The following is a 21,068-nucleotide window of genomic DNA, read 5'->3' on the forward strand; positions in this document are numbered from 1 at the left end:
TTTTGTTCATACGAAAGATTTTATGTCTTTTTCAAATAGAACTTTATAATAGCAATTATTAACAAGTATTATGAGCCTTTTAATTCTGTATTTTTATATATATATATATGTCAAATATTTTTTCTATATTTTTTTTCTTCTGATTTTTGAAAAATAAAAATTGGAGCTTTTTAGTTTTTAAAATTTTTATTTTTTTATTTACAGTTTGGAATTATTGACAAACCTGCCCAATCAGTAAGTAAAATTTTATTTTTTATGCATATTTTCTTTTATGTTTTGGAATTTTTGAGATGAAGATTGATAAGTTGTATTATTTGGACTACTGTTCTCATCTTAGATATTATTCTCAATGTTTTAGTCAATGTAAATTTTCATTTTCTTCAGGTGCATCTTGTCGAACTCTGTAATCTGTATGGCTTTCAAGCAGAACTCTTTTTTTCAACCCCCCTGTCAGTTTTGTATTTGGATTCTTCATCTTGTTTGGTGTTTTGGTGGAAATAACATCTGTCCTAAGATGTATCTTGTCAAACTCTGGAATCGTCACAGAATTTTAAACAGAACCCTTTATCTAATTCATGAGGTAGTATTCTCTTGTTCTGACAAAATACATCTGAAGAAGGTTGGAGGTTACATTGACCAAAACGTGAAAATGACACTTAAGATGAGAACAGTAGTTTGAAGAATCCAAACATGAAAATATGAAGCTGTAATCTGTCAATTTGTTTCACATGGAATTGGAATCCATAATCCTTGTCTTTGATGCCTACACAAGGTTTGATAAGTGCTGGACAATTTTTTTGTCAGAAATTGTGTGTGTGTGTGTGTGTGTGTATATATATATAGGCAGTCATGAATTGCGTCGTTTGTGCAGATTTCAAATTTAATATATATATATATATATATATATATATATATATATATATACATACAGTATTGTTTCGCTGTTTCTTGCATAACTAAAAATCATTACTAGCAGAACCTGTGGAAATTCCACGGTAGTTGAAAATTTTTAAAACACATAAATAAAATAAATAAAAAATAAAATAAAACAAATGACAACAAATTTAAAACAATTTTTTAGCAAATTCTTAATCTTTTAAACCTAAGAAATGATTTAAAAAAAGTTAGATCTTTTTTTTTTTTTTTTTTTTTTTTCAATGAAAATTCAACACAACACATTTTTTTTTCTGAATGATTTTTTAATATAAATTATAAACGAACAGATGTCAATTCATGTGCACATCTTTATTTTTTTTTAATATGTAAAAGAATAATAAAAAAATCTTAGTCTCCTCTCAACATAACTTTTTTTAAAATTATAAAATAAAATAGCAAATTTTTAAACTGTAAACAGACAGCCATGTTTTTTCTTTTGAAAACTTTTGCAGAGGAAACAGTGTTACTGATTTTTAACTAATAAAGAGCGAGGTAATTTGTTTCTCATTAATTAATATTTGCGATGATGATCGTTTTTTTTTTTTTTTTTTGTGACACCGGATGTCAAACAAGTAAATTAATATTTAGATTCTCTTGAATTATTATCTTTATGAATAATTTAGTTAAGAATAGATAAATGTCACAATAGAGTTGATCAAATACAATTAACAAGTTTGTAACACTTTGCAGGTGAAATTAAAAATAATTTGCTGTTGTTGAGCATCATTCATTTCTTATCTTCCTAGTTAGGAGGGATAATATGAAGGTTGCCAACATTCTAAGTGTTATTGTAGAACAAACTGGATTTGAACTTGGCTCACCCAGGTTATCAATTTGTGTTGTTAACTACTAAGCCACTGTCACCTTCCAGATGCACATAAATTCAGGATGGGTAAAATATTTATTATAAACTAAACAAAATCAACTTGTTGCAATGGTTTCTGAATTTCAAAAAAAAAAATATCTTTGTATAGATTGTTAAGCATAAATTTATAACTTCTGAACTTGCTAGAATAGTATGTATCCTTGTGGATACAAAATGGCTGATTATCTGTGAATGGATCTTATGATACTTTTAGGGAATGGTTTTCTATGGGATATGTATAAAGTTTTTGGATTCTTTTGCTTCAGGGTTTTTTTTTTTCTCCAGAAGTGATCGGTCGATCTTCTGATGAGCTGCATGAGTGAAAAATCTTGGTAAATTATGTATTTATTTGTGGTTGTTTGTTTCTGCACGAAACAGATGGCGCAAGTTGCATTGATTTTTGTTTTTAAAACATACAATTTATATCAAATGTAAAGTTGATTATTTCCAAAATTAACTTATTTCCTGCACTATATAAAGAAAGCTTAGAGAATATACATAAAATCTAAAGATGTATTTTATAAAAATTACCTGGTAAAACAATGGAAGTGTTGTCAAATCTTAAAGTGCACCACTAAGAGAGGTATAAGGGCATAACACTCTTGAAACTTAAAATATATCATATTTTTATGAAATTTATCCCATGTATAAAATTCTCCAATAAAGACAGTGGAAATGGCTCCAAGTCTGTGTGTTACCTTCTATGTGCTCTCATCTCTAAGTGAACCATGCAGACAGAACCCCCTTAAAACTTCAGATACATACATCCAATTTAAATGAAATTTAATTAATGCAAGAGATGCGTCCTGCTTTATAATGCAAGAGATGCGTCCCGCTTTATAATGCAAGAGATGCGTCCCGCTTTATAATGCAAGAGATGCGTCCCGCTTTATAATGCAAGAGATGCGTCCCGCTTTATAATGCAAGAGATGCGTCCCGCTTTATAATGCAAGAGATGCGTCCCGCTTTATAATGCAAGAGATGCGTCCCGCTTTATAATGCAAGAGATGCGTCCCGCTTTATAATGCAAGAGATGCGTCCCGCTTTATAATGCAAGAGATGCGTCCCGCTTTATAATGCAAGAGATGCGTCCCGCTTTATAATGCAAGAGATGCGTCCCGCTTTATAATGCAAGAGATGCGTCCCGCTTTATAATGCAAGAGATGCGTCCCGCTTTATAATGCAAGAGATGCGTCCCGCTTTATAATGCAAGAGATGCGTCCCGCTTTATAATGCAAGAGATGCGTCCCGCTTTATAATGCAAGAGATGCGTCCCGCTTTATAATGCAAGAGATGCGTCCCGCTTTATAATGCAAGAGATGCGTCCCGCTTTATAATGCAAGAGATGCGTCCCGCTTTATAATGCAAGAGATGCGTCCCGCTTTATAATGCAAGAGATGCGTCCCGCTTTATAATGCAAGAGATGCGTCCCGCTTTATAATGCAAGAGATGCGTCCCGCTTTATAATGCAAGAGATGCGTCCCGCTTTATAATGCAAGAGATGCATCCCGCTTTATATTGCAAGAGATGCATCCCGCTTTATATTACAAGAGATGCATCCCGCTTTATATTACAAGAGATGCATCCCGCTTTATATTACAAGAGATGCATCCCAGTTTATAATGCAAGAGATGCGTCCCGCTTTATAATGCAAGAGATGCATCCCGCTTTATATTACAAGAGATGCATCCCGCTTTATATTACAAGAGATGCATCCCGCTTTATATTACAAGAGATGCATCCCGCTTTATATTACAAGAGATGCATCCCGCTTTATATTACAAGAGATGCATCCCGCTTTATATTACAAGAGATGCATCCCAGTTTATAATGCAAGAGATGCGTCCCGCTTTATAATGCAAGAGATGCATCCCAGTTTATAATGCGAGAGATGCATCCCAGTTTATAATGCGAGAGATGCATCCCAGTTTATAATGCAAGAGATGCGTCCCGCTTTATAATGCAAGAGATGCGTCCCGCTTTATAATACATTATAATTAATATCAGACACTAAATCGGAGAGTTTTCCAACATTTTAGCTTCTTTTAATTAAGGAACGAAATGACAGAATAATTGTGGCAGTTAAAAACAGTGATATGGTGTTATGAACATCATGAAAAAGTGTGTTGTAGTGATCCTCATTCAATGGCAGATCTTCCTGCAAGTGTGGTACAAAAATATATGAAACTATCTCCCAATATGTATCTCAAACCAAGATTTTATTTTCATTATATCTAAAATTTTCAAAAGTGGCCTCATCTTTGCAAAATGAACAATTGTACCAAAATTTGATAGCTCAATTAGTCACTAAATTAGAAAATTTGTTCACTTGTCTGTTATTGAATCAGGTGGCAATTTAAAGTGTATAAAAATATGGCTTTTAAACAAGTGAAAAATCCTTTCAAATGTAATGTCATCTTGTGATAAATGAAAATTGATCTAGCGCAAGTAATAACTATTAGATCAAGCCAGTCTAAACATTGGGGAAAATTATATTAACTGAAAAAAAAAAGTTAAACTTTTCATAAGTTTCATTTCAACAATTGACACATTGAATCTTTACTTGATCCATGACACATTGAATCTTTACTTGATCCATGACACATTGAATCTTTACTTGATCCATGACACATTGAATCTTTACTTGATCCATGACACATTGAATCTTTACTTGATCCATGACACATTGAATCTTTACTTGATCCATGACACATTGAATCTTTACTTGATCCATAACACATTGAATCTTTACTTGATCCATAACACATTGAATCTTTACTTGATCCATAACACATTGAATCTTTACTTGATCCATAACACATTGAATCTTTACTTGATCCATGACACATTGAATCTTTATTTGATCCATGACACATTAGCGATCAAGTTAGTCAATAAAAGAACATCAATAAAAGCAAACTCAGATTTAAACTGAAAACGGATGCAACACAATTTGATAATAGGGCCAAAAATTAATTCACTGAAGATTTTAACTTGGATTTTTTTTGTCAAAGATAAAACCATATAATAAGCCCACTATATTGATGAGTGATTCTTTTTCTTTATGATGTGAACGAAAACTATAAATGAAACTAACGTATTGACTATGACTATATCCGGGTTCCTCCTCACAAGAATATGATTGGTTGGTTAAGCCATAAATACTGACTGGATTTCAGCATATCTTTTGATGTTTCCCCCAAATTAAACAACTTGGGGGAAACATCAAAAGATATGCTGAAATCCTCAGATATACCTGCTCCAACCACAAACACTTATTCATTAAATTACTAATTTACTAAATTGTATTGAATACTGTAGACAAAACCACTCAGCTTGTTCAAACAAATTTATTCCTGTGCAGGACATATCAGAAACCTAAGAATTGTACATTTATAAAGAAAAAAGATTAATTTGTTTGCATCCAAATTTTATCAAAATAACCTCAATGTAAGCAGGATATTGCAAGTTGAATGGAATTTAACTATATTTACCTGTTTTTGTCTTCTAAACTGGGCTGGTTTTACCTACTGACAGGGTTAAAGAGTCGGTCTTGAGCAGTTAAGAGTTAGTCGTATTCATGACTATTAGCGGCTAGTTGGATTAAAAAATCAGACTAATTGTTATTGGATATTAGGAGACTTCAAAATAAGAAGTTAAAGGAGTTAATCGGATATTTTGAAATTGCCAAAGTTAGATTTTTTTTTTTTTTTTTTTTTTGAATCCTGCGAGTCTGAATTAGATCTTAGGTCTTCCAACTCTGCAACCTTGATTACTATGGGAGTTTGCAAACAGAAACTATAACTTGTATTTACTTACTATTTATATTGTTACTCCTTTATTGTGCATCTTTTTATAATCGACTTTTAAATGATACTTTAAACGTTCACTAATTTTACTAGATTATAATTTGGAAACGTATCTATCATACATTGTTTAGTTGCTAGTTAACATGATTTTTAACAAGAACTAAAGCCTAAATCAAGCATCTTATCTTAAATTGTTTTTCGTTTGCCCTAAATCATTTTATTTATTCAGTATTTAAATCGCTTGATATTAGCAAGTTTTGACACGCCTACATTTATCTCAACTTGACCCGTGGACTTTGTCTATCATTGCTCTATTATCTCTTCAATAGATAAGAAATAAGCATATATTTTGAGAGCAGATCAGGAAAATCTCCTTTTGCAAATCTAGACCCCTTCCTCCTCTTAACATTTCATTTGATCGTTTAATAGAATATTGACGCTTGTTTGGCATAGGGCTATAATAATAGAGCATTCAGGGAGAATTGTTTATGAATGTCATTGAAGTTAATAAAAGTTAAGACTGGTCTGTATGTAGAAGTAACCATTTTTTAAATACTTAGTGCTGTAACCAAATCCTCAATGGGAAGAGGAGGTAGTCAAAGCTGATACTCGGGGGTGGGTGGGTGAAGCAACTAGTTGGAGTTGGATGCTCAAGGAGGCAGTTTGTTTTTGAGGACTTGTAGGCAGTTGGGCCTCTTAGTTGAAGCACTGTGTTAATGGGACTTCTATGTTTTGGTTTCTTCAGGCAAATCTCAGTTTGTAAGTCTTCTGTACAAATTAAGAATACGATTATTGCTTGTAATCTAAAAAAAATTGTTTTTAAACTAAAGTTGTGGTTTTTGTTTGGAAGAAGAATTTTGTTGCAGCACTGACTTGACCAAACAACAAATTTGGACCAACACGATGAATTGGACAATTATGGCCTGGGTAGTGAATGTACAAGTGCATGCTCATAGCGTAGAGTTGATTAGATTAAAGGAAGAGGTGGAGTATTGGCAGAATGAACTCTAGGAAGAGACGGAGGCTGGACAGAATGGATTCTAGGAATGGGTGGCAACTGGGCAGAATAGATTCTGGGAAGGGGCGCAAAATGGGCAGAATACAATTTATTTTTCTGCAGTTTACAAACTATTTCTTTGATATTTTTTTCTACAAATTTTTAGTAAGTTTAAATTCCTCTCTCTTATTCCATACTTATTCCTAAGCAATATTATACTCACTAAGTTCAGACAGTTGCTTTTAAAGTCGACTGGGTCTATTCTAGTTTTTCACTAAGGAAAGTGACAAAAAAAAGTTTGACTTTATGGAACATTACAAAATAACAATTGTCATAAATTTTGTATTCCAAGTTATATATGAATTCTGTGCAACCTAAAGTCCCATCCGTCGAGCTTATCTACATTATTTGCTAGTAATACGAAAAGATTTGAATTTTCGTTTAATTTTTGTAGAATGCAGCTAAGACCTTTTGTCTCAGAACATTTGACTTTACACTATCTCTATATCCACTGTTATATTAAAGGAACTTTGTCTTTTCCCTATGGACTCGAAAACAGATGGGTGGATTTTTATACAATATCACAGGAAGGTACTTTATGTACCTGGTAGTGTTCTTAGATAAATTTTTTTGTTTGTTTTGTTGTTATAATAAGTATCAAAATAATCTGATGAAAGAAAGAACAGGCAATTTTGACTAAAGTTAACATCTTGCATCACAAGTGCATCTGAGAAGTTTTATTACCACACAAGCCGAAAGACCCAACATATAAAATCAACAGTAGGTTCTTTGATATGACAAGGATGCATTCGAAATGAATGTTTCTGTTTAAAGCACAATTTCACACTGATGCTTGACTTTTGCATTTTAAACTCTAATGCAAGACTTTATATGTAAAAATAATTTTATAAAATAGGTTCTCGACAGTGCAATGTAGACATATTGTGAACGTAATCACTGTGAGAAGCATGTAAAGCTTTCTCACGATGGGTCCCCAATTAGAGCAGGCAATCAAGCAATTTGATTGAAAAATGGGCTATTTTATCAATTTCGTTGACAATAAAAATATGAGAGTGTGAAACATTTCTTGATCATCATTCAATCCCAGGCAACGTCAGGTCACTCTGCTAGTATATATATATATATATATATATATATATGTGTGTGTGTTTTTGCACTACGAAATGGTCACTGTCAAGAATTGTAAATCTCAACATAATTAAAGGAATAAATTGTAAGATGGTCAGCATCATGAGATTTGGAATATAGACTTTTGTCGATCGATCGATGTCTCTGTTCAGTCTCGAAAGACAATGGATACCCCTGTAGGGGCAGTTGCGTGTGTAATTGTGAGGCAAGGGTTGTGCAATCTCTAACTGTACCTCTTCTGAATCGACACTGTTTGGGTCCAGTGGCAAGGAGAAGACCAGGACAACTGGAAACAATGCCAAGATAAGCAGAGAGCACATACAGCACCTGGAAGTCCCAAATGGTCACCCATTTAGTACTGACCAGGCTCAACATTGTTTAACTTCAGTGATCCAACGGGAACCGGTGTGTCAACATGATTGTGCAGTATTTGACTTTTGCCAGTTTCTTATATGCTCTGTAATTGCATTAAGTTTCATAAATTAAGGATTAGTATATAAAGTGAAATATAATTGAAAAAAAAAAAAATCATTTCCACAGAAATAAATATATTCTGCTCCTCGAGTTGAGCTGATTAATATACTTAATCCTTGAAAAATGTTTAGGAGGAAATCGCATTCTCACTTAAAAACATCGCCATTTTAAATCGTCGATCTTAGACTATAGACATGATACAAGCTATATATTCACTCATTAAAGGAATCCGATGGAAAGTTTTTCACCATCACCCTTCGGAAGAAGTGAAAGCACCTGAAAACCAAACATCAACTAGTGTAGAATACAAATATTTAAATTTTAATGACTTTACTTGAAAACTAAAAATGGCATAATAAAAGATAAAATAAAGCATAATTGCAACTTCTTTTCTAATTTTCAGAGTATATATATATATATATATATATATATAATTTAGTTCAAATATATTAACATGAACTAAAGAAACAATATATTTTTAAGTGCTCAATACGTGAGTAGAATCCATCACGTACTTGTTAATGTTGAAACATTAGTCAATCCACATTAGCTCTTAATGTTTAATATATATATATATATGTGTGTGTGTGTGTGTGTGTATTCTTTACTTAACATTTCATTTTTTTTTATTATAGATAAGTTAACATCTTTGTTTGTGTCCTATTTTCTGGAGTGTAGAGAGAAAGTATTTAATGTTTATTAGTTTGCTTTTTTTTTTTTTTTATAAATACATATATACACATACTTAGATGTTGTTTGTACAGTTGAATCTATCAAGCCCATATCGGTCTTGTTTACCTCTCTACCAAAGATCACTTTCACTCTGTGCTTCTGATGACAAAGTGTGGATCAATTTTCTCTGATCAAGTTCCTCGTCTAATATCGAACCTTCCTTTTGTATTGGGTGAGTTTTTTCCTTTTATTACTCTGTATAAATATGGATGAATTTTATTTTTTATGTGTGAAAAAAAAAATGTATGCATGTACAGACAAAAAAGTGTTAGTGAACGACGACCAAATACAGAAGACGAAAACATTTTTGGTTGACTAATATTTTGTTTTTGAATATTTGAGATGAGGATTGATTATTCATATTTGGGGTCGTCGGGCTACTGTTCTCATCTTGAGTATTATTTTTTATATTTTTGAAAGGTGGATACGTCTTGTGTTTCGGTTAATGTAACTTCTGACTTTCTGCTTTATTTATTAATTTGCATGGAAAGTAAAACGAAACCCTTTATTCAATTCATAGGGGTTGCATGCTTTCATTCCATCAGCCATGACTGGGTAGGAGTCCTAAGTAATTTGCAAATGTAAGGATCCATGGCATAGTGGATAGATTGCTTGGTAAAATTTAGTTGCAAAGTTACACTCTTCTTTAGGTTGAAATTTCAAACCTCAGTGCAGGTGACACTCAAAATACAATTGTGAAGCTTGAAAGGTGGATATATTAAACAAAAAATGTCTTATACCCTGAATATGGGAGGACATTATCGTTTTCTCTTCAATCGTTCCAACAAAATAATTAAAAAAATACAGTAAACAATATACGAGAAGAAACTGGTGGTAAAAATTGTTTATTGCTTAAATAGAAATAAATTTTAGTGATAAAAATATAACAGATTTTTTTTTTTTTTTTTTTTTTTTTTTTTTCAATGCTTGATTTGTTCGAAAAATGTAACCTGACTAAAACGAAACGGTTTCTTCTTTATAAAAAGAGATGAATAATTCTCGGGGCACATATAAATAGATTATAAATCTATCTACTATTTAAAAGTTATGGTACTTTTGGAGTTTGTCTATTCTTACATAGAAACATGATTACTTAACAGAAAAGCCAGAATACATATTACTAAGACAGTTTTTATTGCAATGTCAAATCACTGAGAAATTAACAAGTTTTTTTTGTTTTTTTTGCATTTGCCATATTAAAGTTTGAATCTCGCATAAGTCTAAAGTATTCTTTTTTAAAAACTGGATATGTATTTTAAAAAGTTAAAGAAATTACCATCAAATAAAAACATTACACAATTTTTTTGTTTAAACTAAGTGACTTTTATTTTGATAATGCACAAAAAAGTAGATATGAAGAGTATTTGGAATTACTTCAAAGCGAATTATTTTTACTTAAAAGCAATTCCTAAAGCAGTAGAAGCTATATAAAGATGGAAAGTCACATAATCAGGTACTATATTAATGCTGCTCAAAGAATGGGTATAAACTTAAAGTAATACTAATGGGACCTGTGGAAATTCCACAGCGGACTCTTTCATATGTAATGTATTGATGTTCAGTGTATTCTGTGGATGGTCAGCATAATCTGTGGATGTTCAGTGTAAATTGTATTGTAGCTCTTTTGTTAAAGTATTTATCTAAGCTAACAGGGATGCCCAGCGTAACCCGAGCATAAAATACGCTTAAATATGATATTTTAATTTATACAGATTTTGTATATATTATTATAGTCAATTTTCTATTGATTCTTATAGTTGTAATTTAAAAAAAAAAAAAAATGTATACATATAACTTGGGTGGATCAGCTTGAATCGAAACCAAATCTTATGAAGAAAAAAAAGAAGAAAAATAGATATGTGTGTATGTTTGAGTTCCTTCAGCTATAATTAAAACCAAAACTTAGAATTCTTCGTTAAATTATTTATTACAAGAAATGGAAGGTCATAACAATTAAACAAGTTACTCTGAAGAAAAAATATGTATGCATGACACACACGTTATCATATTAATATATAAATTGACTAATTTTGTGATTATGGTATTATGATTTATAGAGTTAACCTTTCATTAACACTCAGTTCTGTTTTCTAGAGGTTGCAGTTTCAATCTATACTGTAGGCGACAATATAAAAAAAAACTAAGAATAACATAAAATTAATGGATAAAGTATTAGCTAAAATTTCGTAGTAAAGTTATTCTTATGGAGGTTAAAAGTTCAATCCCCAGTGCAGGCGGCACTTAAAATAAAATTGTTAATTGCTTAGGACTTCTACCCAGTCACGGCTGATGGAACGAAAACCTATGGATTAAAAGGTTTCGGTTGAAAATTCTATGCAGATTCCAGAGTTCAAGAAATTACATCTGGAGAAGGTTGCAGGTTACATTGATTGAAACGTGAAAATAACACTCAAAATGAAGCGCCTAAATAATATAGATAAAATGAATACTTTTACCAAGTCATGGATATTGGTATGAGAACAATCCACTCTTATTAATTAAAACCAATTGCAGAGAAACTATTGAAACATTCAATGTTGGTTAAAATGTTTGATGCTGATTGGATGAAAATATTCAATCTCAATTGATTGTCCATATCAAACAATCCAATTGATCAATTGAGAGCAGTTGCCTCATAGAGATGGACACCTGTTCTTATCTATATAAGCGAGCAGCCATGTGCTGTCTTCACTAAAAGCTCAACAATAACACTGTTACTTGCCACACAAAACAAACTCTGCTGTAGTCTTTTTCTGCTAGCATCTTGGCAAAACATGCCATAGACTTACTTCTAAATATAGCAAGAGCTTGTCAGTTTCAGTACTTCACTCCGCATACGAACATAGCAACACTTTCTTCATTTTTAAGATTAGGATTGAGCATTCATATTCTGTGAATTATTCAGACTACTGTTTTTATCTTGTGTGTCATTTTCACATTTTGGTCGATATAACCTCCAACCTTCTTCAGATGTATCTTTTCAAACTCGGAGGATCTTTTTGTTGAACTCGGAGGATCTTTTTGTTGAACTCGGAGGATCTTTTTGTTGAACTCGGAGGATCTTTTTGTTGAACTCGGAGGATCTTTTTGTTGAACTCGGAGGATCTTTTTGTTGAACTCGGAGGATCTTTTTGTTGAACTCGGAGGATCTTTTTGTTGAACTCGGAGGATCTTTTTGTTGAACTCGGAGAATCTTTTTGTTGAACTCGGAGAATCGTTCTGTTGAACTCGGGAATCGTTCTGTTGAATTCGGAAATCTGCACTAAATTTTGGAACCTTTTGTTTAATTTATGGCGATAGCCTGCTCTCGTTCTGTCAGTTGTTCCTTATGATTGGGTAAAAGTCTTAAGTAATTCACAACCTTCAAAATAGTGTAACTTTATGACTGAATTTTACTAAAGTACTTTATCTATTATGCCATGGATCTGCAAGGACCCATGGCATAGTGGATAAAGTACTTGGTAAAATTAACCTCAACATGAGAACATTAGTCCAAATAATCCAAATAACACTTCATCTGTTTAAACTTTTGAACATTTCATAACTTAACTCTTTCCTTTTATGACTTAAATAAAATTGATATGCTATGTTTAAACTTTGTCATTACTTTTGATAAATGTCTAATGAATTGTGGCAAACATTATCTAATTATGAAAATAGCAAACATTCTGAAAAAAGTTGAGCGTTCACATTAAATGTAATTATAGACTAAATGCCACCATTTCATGCGACTGTCCTCTCATAATTATCTGCTTTTCTTTCTAGGATATAGGTTTATTTCATTGATAATTAAATAGAAACCAAGAAACTTAATGTGGTTGTAATCTAAAAGCTATTTCATTATTTTTCTTAATTTTTGAGATGACGTATTTGGATTCCTCTGACTAATGTTATCATCTTAAGTGTCATTTTCATGTTTCTGTCGATGTAATCTGACATTTTTCAAGTGTATCTTTTCAAACTTGGGAATCTTTCTGTCAAACTTTGTAATCTACACAGAATTTCAAACAGAACCCTTTATTTACTTTCAAGGGTCTTATTCCGTCAACTATGATTGGATAGAGTAATTCACAATTGTATTTTTCAGTCACCTACACTGAGGATTGAATCTTTAGGAGAATATCATTTTACAATTGAATTTTAGTTACAATTAAAAATACTATTGCGAATTACTTAGGACCTCTTTCTCTCCAGTCATGGCTGATAGAACGAGAGCATGCTACCCCTGTGAAGTAAACTAAGAGTTCTATTAGAAATTTCGAGCACAAACATTCCAGAGTTTACACCTGAAGAAGATCGAAGGTTACATCGACTGAAACGTTGTGAAAATGACTCTTAACATGAGAATAGTAGTACAAAGAATCCAAATGAACATTCATTATTAGTTGAGAAGTTAGACATGGCATGGTTTTTGTTGGTTTTTCATTTTTTTATAGTCATTGTTTTTCTTATGTATTCAATTATGCTCTCTTTTAATTATATAACCCTCCTCTTTTCTGCATTTTATAGCCTTTCTTTATATTTTATAGTCCTTCTTCTGTTTATGGTCCATTGTGTTTTTTTAACCCTTGTTGTTTAAAGTCTTTGTCTTTATTTTAAAATATTCCCTTTCTCTAAGTTTCAAACTAATTTCAGTATATGAAAGATATAGTCTTAAAAAGAATGTTGCTCTATAGAAGTATGTATGAATTCTTTTGTCTTTGTTGACAGAAGTAAAAGTATACAGTCATTGTATATGCAATTGTAAAGTTATTTTCCCGTTTATTCCATTGAGAAGTCTTTCAGGTATTGACTGATAGTAACCCTAACTTTACCCTTTTCTACTCCTTACACCTTCTTTTTCACAGAAGAGATATTGCAAGTCTCTCTGCTGTATCATTTTCATGGCAAGTTCTTGACTGAACTTCATTTATGCTCCACCCCTCTACAAAACATTCACAACAAACACTTTTCTAGCTACAACCAAAATCAATTTCCTCTGCTGTGTCTAAACTCAAATTCCATGAATAAAGTTTCTTTTGTAGAACTGCCTACAAGTGGAAATCTATGCTGCATCTATGCTATAATATAGTTGTCTTCAAGTCCAATGTAAACAAGTTCTTGAGCCATCCTCTTAAATAATCAAATTTTACCCAATTTCTACTACTACCCATCATTATGGTGTTGTTGCCGATCTCCTGACTCTCCACCCTTATCTTTGAACTTCAGGCCTTTATAAGGAGGTGAGTCCTTTAACCCCTCCCCCCCAAAAAAAAAACTTTATGCATCTTATTAAGCAGACCCTGTAAAGCATTCATGGCAAACACCCACCTTCCTACGACCACTATCAGCAATTTTTCTTAATCTCTATCTGTGCTTAAAACTAAGTGGAAATTCTATGAGCAGAGCTTTTTCTCAGAACTGAAGTGGGACACAATACAGTAGAGCTGCATTTCAACTGACTATAACATGGTCGTTTTCAACTCCAATGTAAACAAATTGTTGATGAGCCATCCTCTTAAATGAATTAACTTCTATCCAATTTCCACCACCACCAATCATTGTGGTGTTATCTCACCTGACACTCATTAACCTTTACCCTTGAGTGGTCTCCATGCCTTGATAAGTGGTAATTCTACAGTAAAAAAAGGCATAAACATATCTTATTAGAAAATCTTATATTATTATGCTATTTTCTTAATATTGTCATCTAATTTAAATACACCACAAACACGTATGTAAATTAGATGGTAAAATAGGTTTCTTATGTCAGAGTAATAAAATTTCTGTACGACTATTAATAATAATATGGATAATATAGAAGTAAAAAGACTTGTTACTTTTACTTATACAAGTAGAATGTTGTAAAAAAATGTTACAGTTTATGCATTTTTTTTTTGATAAAATAAAAAATAGAAGAGGGGTAATATTTGTGTCCCAATGGATCATTAATGTCTAGTGTGTGTGTGTAATATATATATAAGTACTTGTTTCTGAACTTGGTTGAAGTCAGAAACAGCGGCTGTTGTAACTTGTATACATAACCTTTTACTTGCATTTACAGGTATATGCAGCATAGCTCTACATTGCAAGTGAAACAGTCACATTTACGAGAGATTTTCAAAGTGGCAACTAGAAATAATGGAACACTTATATTTTGGCGATTGTATTTCTTTCACTTCCGAAGCTCACTATTGAGTGAAAAATATCTTTTCAATTTTTTTTTTTTTTTTTTTTTTAAATAAAACTAACAAAGTTAAATTATTTAAACAAAAGTTTAATAGAAGAATTTACTTTTTTTTTTAACGAATGCTATTTAAAAAAAAAACATCTGAAGAAATCAGAATATTTATACCTTCAAGTATCAGCAGAAAATTTGTTGTATATTTAAAATTACTTATTTAACAGAAAAATCTTTATGATGTCACAGAATGAAAATGTCATATTCTAAAAATCATGTGGGTTTGACTAGTAACTTTTCTATTTTGCTAGTAAACGAAAATATTTAGTTGTCAAAGGTCAACTAAAGATAAATTTGTTCGTAGAGCCCTTTGCAGTCACATAAATTCAAAATGACCTCCTTTCTTGTTCCTCGGTATCTCTCCATATAACGTCTTTGTTTGGATTTTAAGGATTTTTATTTCTTGTTTTGACATTTTATTAAGATTTATGATAAGTGCTGTTTTATCGGGGAATGCAGAGAAACCGGTTGAACATGTTTTTGTGTGTGATTTTCATATAATCACAATCTTACATGGATGTCAATTTAAATTGAAAATGCAGTTTGAAACTTGAGTGTCAGATGATAATTTAACATGCAGTCTGAAACTTGAGCGTCACAGACCATTAAAAATGCTGCATTAAACTGAATTTTGACTGACCCACAAACATGGCTTTTTATAGTAACATGAGAACATATCTAGACAATGTTTCATAAGTAATCGTTGTATTTTGAACCGCCAGCCAGGAAGCATTGATCATGAGTCGAGGATTTACAGTTAATCTCCATACCTTGTGTGTGGGGGGAGAGAGAGAGAGCTGGCTGCATTAATTGAAAACAATAGAGAAGTGTCTGCACCTGTATTGGGGTAAGGGGATGATGGGGAAGAGATAAGCATTAGAAAAACAAATATATAAACCAACAAAAGCATAAACTTGTCTGTTGTGATAGGAAGTTGAAAAGAATATCTTTGTTTCAATACAATTTCAATAAGACTTTTGTATCTCTGCATATTATCTCATGTAAACCATCTGAAGACCTGTGAAAACAAACCGGAAGAAAGCTAACCTTGCAACAAATCATCACCAGGACGGATTATGTGAACATTGTTGACCCGAGTCCATTTATCATGACTGTTTTGATTCCTATAAAATCACATTTTTGTCTGAAAAGTTATCTTAGAGACTAGCACGACTGCAAGAATTAGGAGTAGATGGAAGAAATTCAGGGAACTTCTGCCATTTATTAATCAGCAGAGCATTACCACTGTTGACCAAGTATGCAGTGTGATCATGTATGGAAGTGAAACTTGGCCAGTGAGGTTTGAGGACATGCATTATATGGAGATAAATGATTTTAGAAGGATATGAAGGATGTGTTAATTATACATTCTTCATATCCTTCTCAAATCATACCCACTAAGTATAAAATCGGTTTCAATCACCAGATTTCAAGGAGGTTCTACTAAAATAGTCATGGTTTAAAAACTAAAGCACTTTAAATCCTCAAAATATCACCATTTTGTTTAGAAATGGATATACTTTGATATAAATCTGTAAATAATCTGATATCTTTTTAAGAGTTTTAAGCAAGTAAATTCATAGAAATGCAACTTTTCTGAAGAACAGATGATGAATTTTGTCTTAAAATTAGAGATGAAGCCCTTAATCCTGGTGGGAGTTACAAAATAAAATGACTAATTCCCTTTTTTTTTTCTTTTTTTTGCTACATCAAAAAGAATCCTTCAATATGCACAATAATTGAATAATTTTTTTTTTTTAAAGATATTTTGTACCCCAACTGATAACTAAATAAATCATTTAAAACTTTTTTTTTTATAATTAATCCTACAATTATAGTTATATTAACTTAGAAGCTGAGCTAGATTCAGTTATGGATTGGGGTAAGAAACTGCTTGTTTCATTTGATCCTGTTGAGGCTCAGCTCCTCTCTTTCAATCATAGCTGTGTCTCTTTTCTTCCTCAAATTCTCATGAATGACTCTGCTCTCCATGAGAAATCTACTTTAAAACTTGTTAGTTTTTCTTTCTCATCAAATCTTCCTTGGTATTCATATATTAGATCCATTGCTCTTTCTGTTTCTAAACGTTTCTCTCTATCACTCTAAACATTTCTCACACCTGAGGCTATTCTCTATCTCTATAAATCTACTATCAAACCGTATGGATTACTGTTGTCATATTTGAACTGGTGAATCTCTGTTCCATTTCAGGGTTCTTGATAAGGTACAGGAACATATGTAATTTGATGGACTCCACCCTTATTGTCTGTAACTTCTCACAGACGTGATGTTGCTAATCTCAGTCTTTTTTGTAAATACTATTATGGCATGTGTTCTTCAGAATTGTCTATTTCCTGCTTTCTTTTGTTTTAGCTCGTTTGACTCGTTGGTCTAATAGTCTCCATCAATTCGCTGTTTTGATACCACATTGTAGTTCAGCTTTTTATTCCTGTAATTTCTTTTCGGGAACTGAAAGCTTGTGGAACTCTCTTCCTGCTGACAGTTTTCCTCCTGGAAGGGCCTGGAAATAGGAGATTATTTTATGTTAATTTTATATGCAAAACTGATCCCCATTCTAAATTTTAAAATGTAAACATAGTAAGACAAATGTTGTCCCCTATTAACATACATTCATTCATTTACACTAGTACATATTCATCCACCTATCCAGTTATATAATAACCTAGTACTCTCACTAGGATACCCACCCACTTTCACTAAGACATACTCATCCTGATTAGTGCACTGAGAAACTTTTACACATACACTTGCATTAGCACTCACACCTCATGTATATGTTGAGAAAATAAATAAAACACACAACATCCTTCTCCTAAAAAAAAACAAAAAAAAAACTGAATTCATCAATCTTAAGAATGATAAAATACATTCTGTAGGTAAATTGCCCAAAGTTCGTCTGCCAAGGAAATAATTGGCCCAACGTTTATGAAAAAAAAAAAAAATGTCTGCCTTTAGAAATATGCAACAGCATAAATATTTGGGCTTGATATCAGGACTCAAATCTGACAAAATATTTGAACCGAAATTTTCTCTGTTTATTTTTGTTCAGAATATGAAAACTTTATGGCTTTCTTTTGGTATTTTCGTTTGGCTTTAAGGAGAAAACGGCAAAATAACAAGAATAAATGAGCCACTAAAATGTGTCCAACAAAGGAAGCAGTCATGATATAGTTTTACCTTCATAAATTGAATATTTGGTGCCTATCTGTAACCGAAATTACATAATAGATTTTCTATTAAAAAAATACAAGATCCCCCCCCCCTCCCCCAAATAAAAAAATAAATACCACCTATCGAATTATGAATAAAATTTACAATTCTTTCTGCAATTTAACCATATCCGATACAAATAAACTTCATTATCGATCTGACCTGTCCACCAAATTTCGTTCATGAATATTTTTATCATTGTGTTCAATGATATGGATATTGGTAACCATCTTGTCAGTAGGAGGTGTGATCCGGAATGGACTTCATACTTACAAGACCATAACCGCTCCCACTCTGATTTTATCTGTGAGGTTGTTTTAAAGACGTCTATGAAAACAATCTGTTGACTATTATTGAATTAAAGACAACCATGTAGAATGTGAGAAAAAGCTCATAAGAGATGATCTGAAACCTGTATGAAAATCCATCTCTGAAACAAAAATTTGGAAAGATACTTTAAAAGATTCCATCAAAGAGTTTAACCAGACAATAATGATTGTGAATTGATTTAAATTTAACCCATTTTTATTTTCGTTTGAAGATTACACTTTGATGGGAATTATTTACCCAGCAACTGGCAGTTAGCCCAAATCTATTTGATACTAAATAAGCCCACCTTACTTATCCTCTCAGAATGACTTGTTTTAAACTATTAATGGTAAATTATTTTTATCTACTTAGCTTATCTATCTATATAATAAAATAATGTTGATTTTTTTTTTTTTTTTTCTGTGAAACTTTAGTCTTTATAAGAAAATAACAAACCACTTCCTATGATAAACTGTATTGCTAAACAATTAGCCTAGGTCTTTATGGCTGTTTGGAGAAATTATCCATTACTTTTCCATCCTTTCGATATTTATATTTTGTCTTGTAAATCTCTCACAAATGCATCTCCCATAAAGAAAATAGCAAACATTTTACTCTCTTTTTTATCTCCTCTCACATGACTCAACAATACAAGTTACTTTCCTAATAGGCTATATGCTACAAACACTAAAGTCAGATTCTATGAGGTCCTCATCTTCACCATTCTCTTTTATGGCTGCAAGACTTGTGCAGCCAAATGACCTACACAAACTGAAGACCATCACTACCTTCACCGCATCTTCCATACCTGCTAGCAATAGTTTGTCCCAATCGGTACAATTCGTACACTCTGCAGGATCCACTCTCTGCAAAAATCTCTTCTTACCACGCGCTTTCGCTGGTTTGGCCACACCCTTAAATAATACCCAACTGAATTCATCCAAGAAGTGATCAATCCAGCTCCACCACCAGGCTGGAAGAAACGTTGCAGTGATCAACTCAAAACCTGGCTCATCATAGTGGAATAGGATGCTGAACTGATTCTAGGCCCCACCTTTATGGGGTCTGTCGTTGAAACCACGAATGGCTTGCACTTATAACAGAAACAAGATTATTACTACTATTAATAGTGGTGGTAGCAGTAGTAGTAATTAATTTAACTATGACCAAACTACAGAATATCAGACTGTCTGAAGATTTAGGCTTCTTAACCCAAAATGCAGCAAACATTGATGTTATTTTTTCCTTTTTGTTTGCAAAACTCAATCATGTTCTGCTAAACAACAGTTTTCTTCTACAAGACAACCAAACCAAAAATCATGAATAAATATTTGAAGTTACAAATAAGTTGAAGCATCGAGTGGCCTGAGGGCCTTGATAAGTGGTGATTCCTGTGTAAAAAAAAAAAAAAAAAAAAACCCTCTGCATAATCACACTTGTATTTGCTCAGAGATGTACCGGCGATCTCCTTTCGCATTGTGTTCTGCAGTCCTGAACATACTGCCTCAGAATTGTGTGAATGAACATGTATCACCGTCACATTTTCTGAGTTCTGTATTGTCTAACTATTGTGATGTTCTTGGGTTTTATGCATTCCCTAATAAGCTTAATAGCCTCTATCTATTCTTACCAGTTTATGACCATGGCTTAACAAAGAAAAAAAAAAAAAATAAAATTATCACACAAAACATTTATCTGTAACAATTGACAACCAAACATAACTTTTTAAATCCACTTTTAAAAAAGTATTTTATAATTGTAAACAATTCTATGTAATAACCAAACCATATCATGATTTTTTAAATTTTTTTATTTATATATTTTTTTTTTTTTTTTTTTTTACGAAAGAGTCACCACTTATCAAACTCGAAGGTAAGGGTGAATGGGTAGACATTAGTCGATGTGATTATAGCGTAGTAATCATAAGTAGTGGAAATCTTTTTAATTACTTAGTGGGATGGTTCATCAAGAACTTGTTTAATTTATTTTATTGTGGACTATTATCCTCATCTTAGTTGTTTCACAACTATTCCTTTGGCCTTCGTCAGGTGGTAACCGCGATGGGATAGGAACTCCAAATCTCCTGCATTCTCAGCAATTACTGCCATCCATAGTTGTCTCACCACGTTTTTGGCCAAGTAAGCCTCTGGTCGGCTTTGGGTAGGATTGAAACCGCTATCTTCAGACAATTCTCACCTGGAACCGTAGAGATTCAACGTCTATCCACTGCGCCACAGGCCTTGTATGTATGTGGCGCAGTGGATAATCGTTGAATCTCTACGGTTCCAAGTGAAAATTTTCCGAAGATAGCGGTTTCAATCCTACCCAAAGATGACAACTATGGAT

The 21,068-nt window shown here is 32.3% G+C and overlaps 1 protein-coding gene across 4 annotated transcripts in view; it reads left to right on the forward strand.

Annotated features, from left to right (window-relative positions):
• Nucleotides 1-21,068, forward strand: part of LOC145287823 (long-chain-fatty-acid--CoA ligase 4-like) — a 215,121-nt gene that overhangs the window by 72,080 nt on the left and 121,973 nt on the right. For 2 of the 4 annotated variants that reach the window (XM_080135687.1, XM_080135689.1), the window contains exon 2: nucleotides 205-234. The gene's annotated coding sequence lies outside the window, so the exon portion shown is untranslated. Of the gene's footprint in view, nucleotides 1-202; nucleotides 235-8,976; nucleotides 9,135-21,068 lie in introns of those variants that run through there. The other 2 variants (XM_080135688.1, XM_080135690.1) reach the window with 2 other exon arrangements.

Source organism: Euprymna scolopes, chromosome 11 (assembly GCF_053919585.1).
Source record: "Euprymna scolopes isolate OS-2025 chromosome 11, ASM5391958v1, whole genome shotgun sequence".
Lineage (NCBI taxonomy): Eukaryota > Metazoa > Mollusca > Cephalopoda > Sepiida > Sepiolidae > Euprymna > Euprymna scolopes.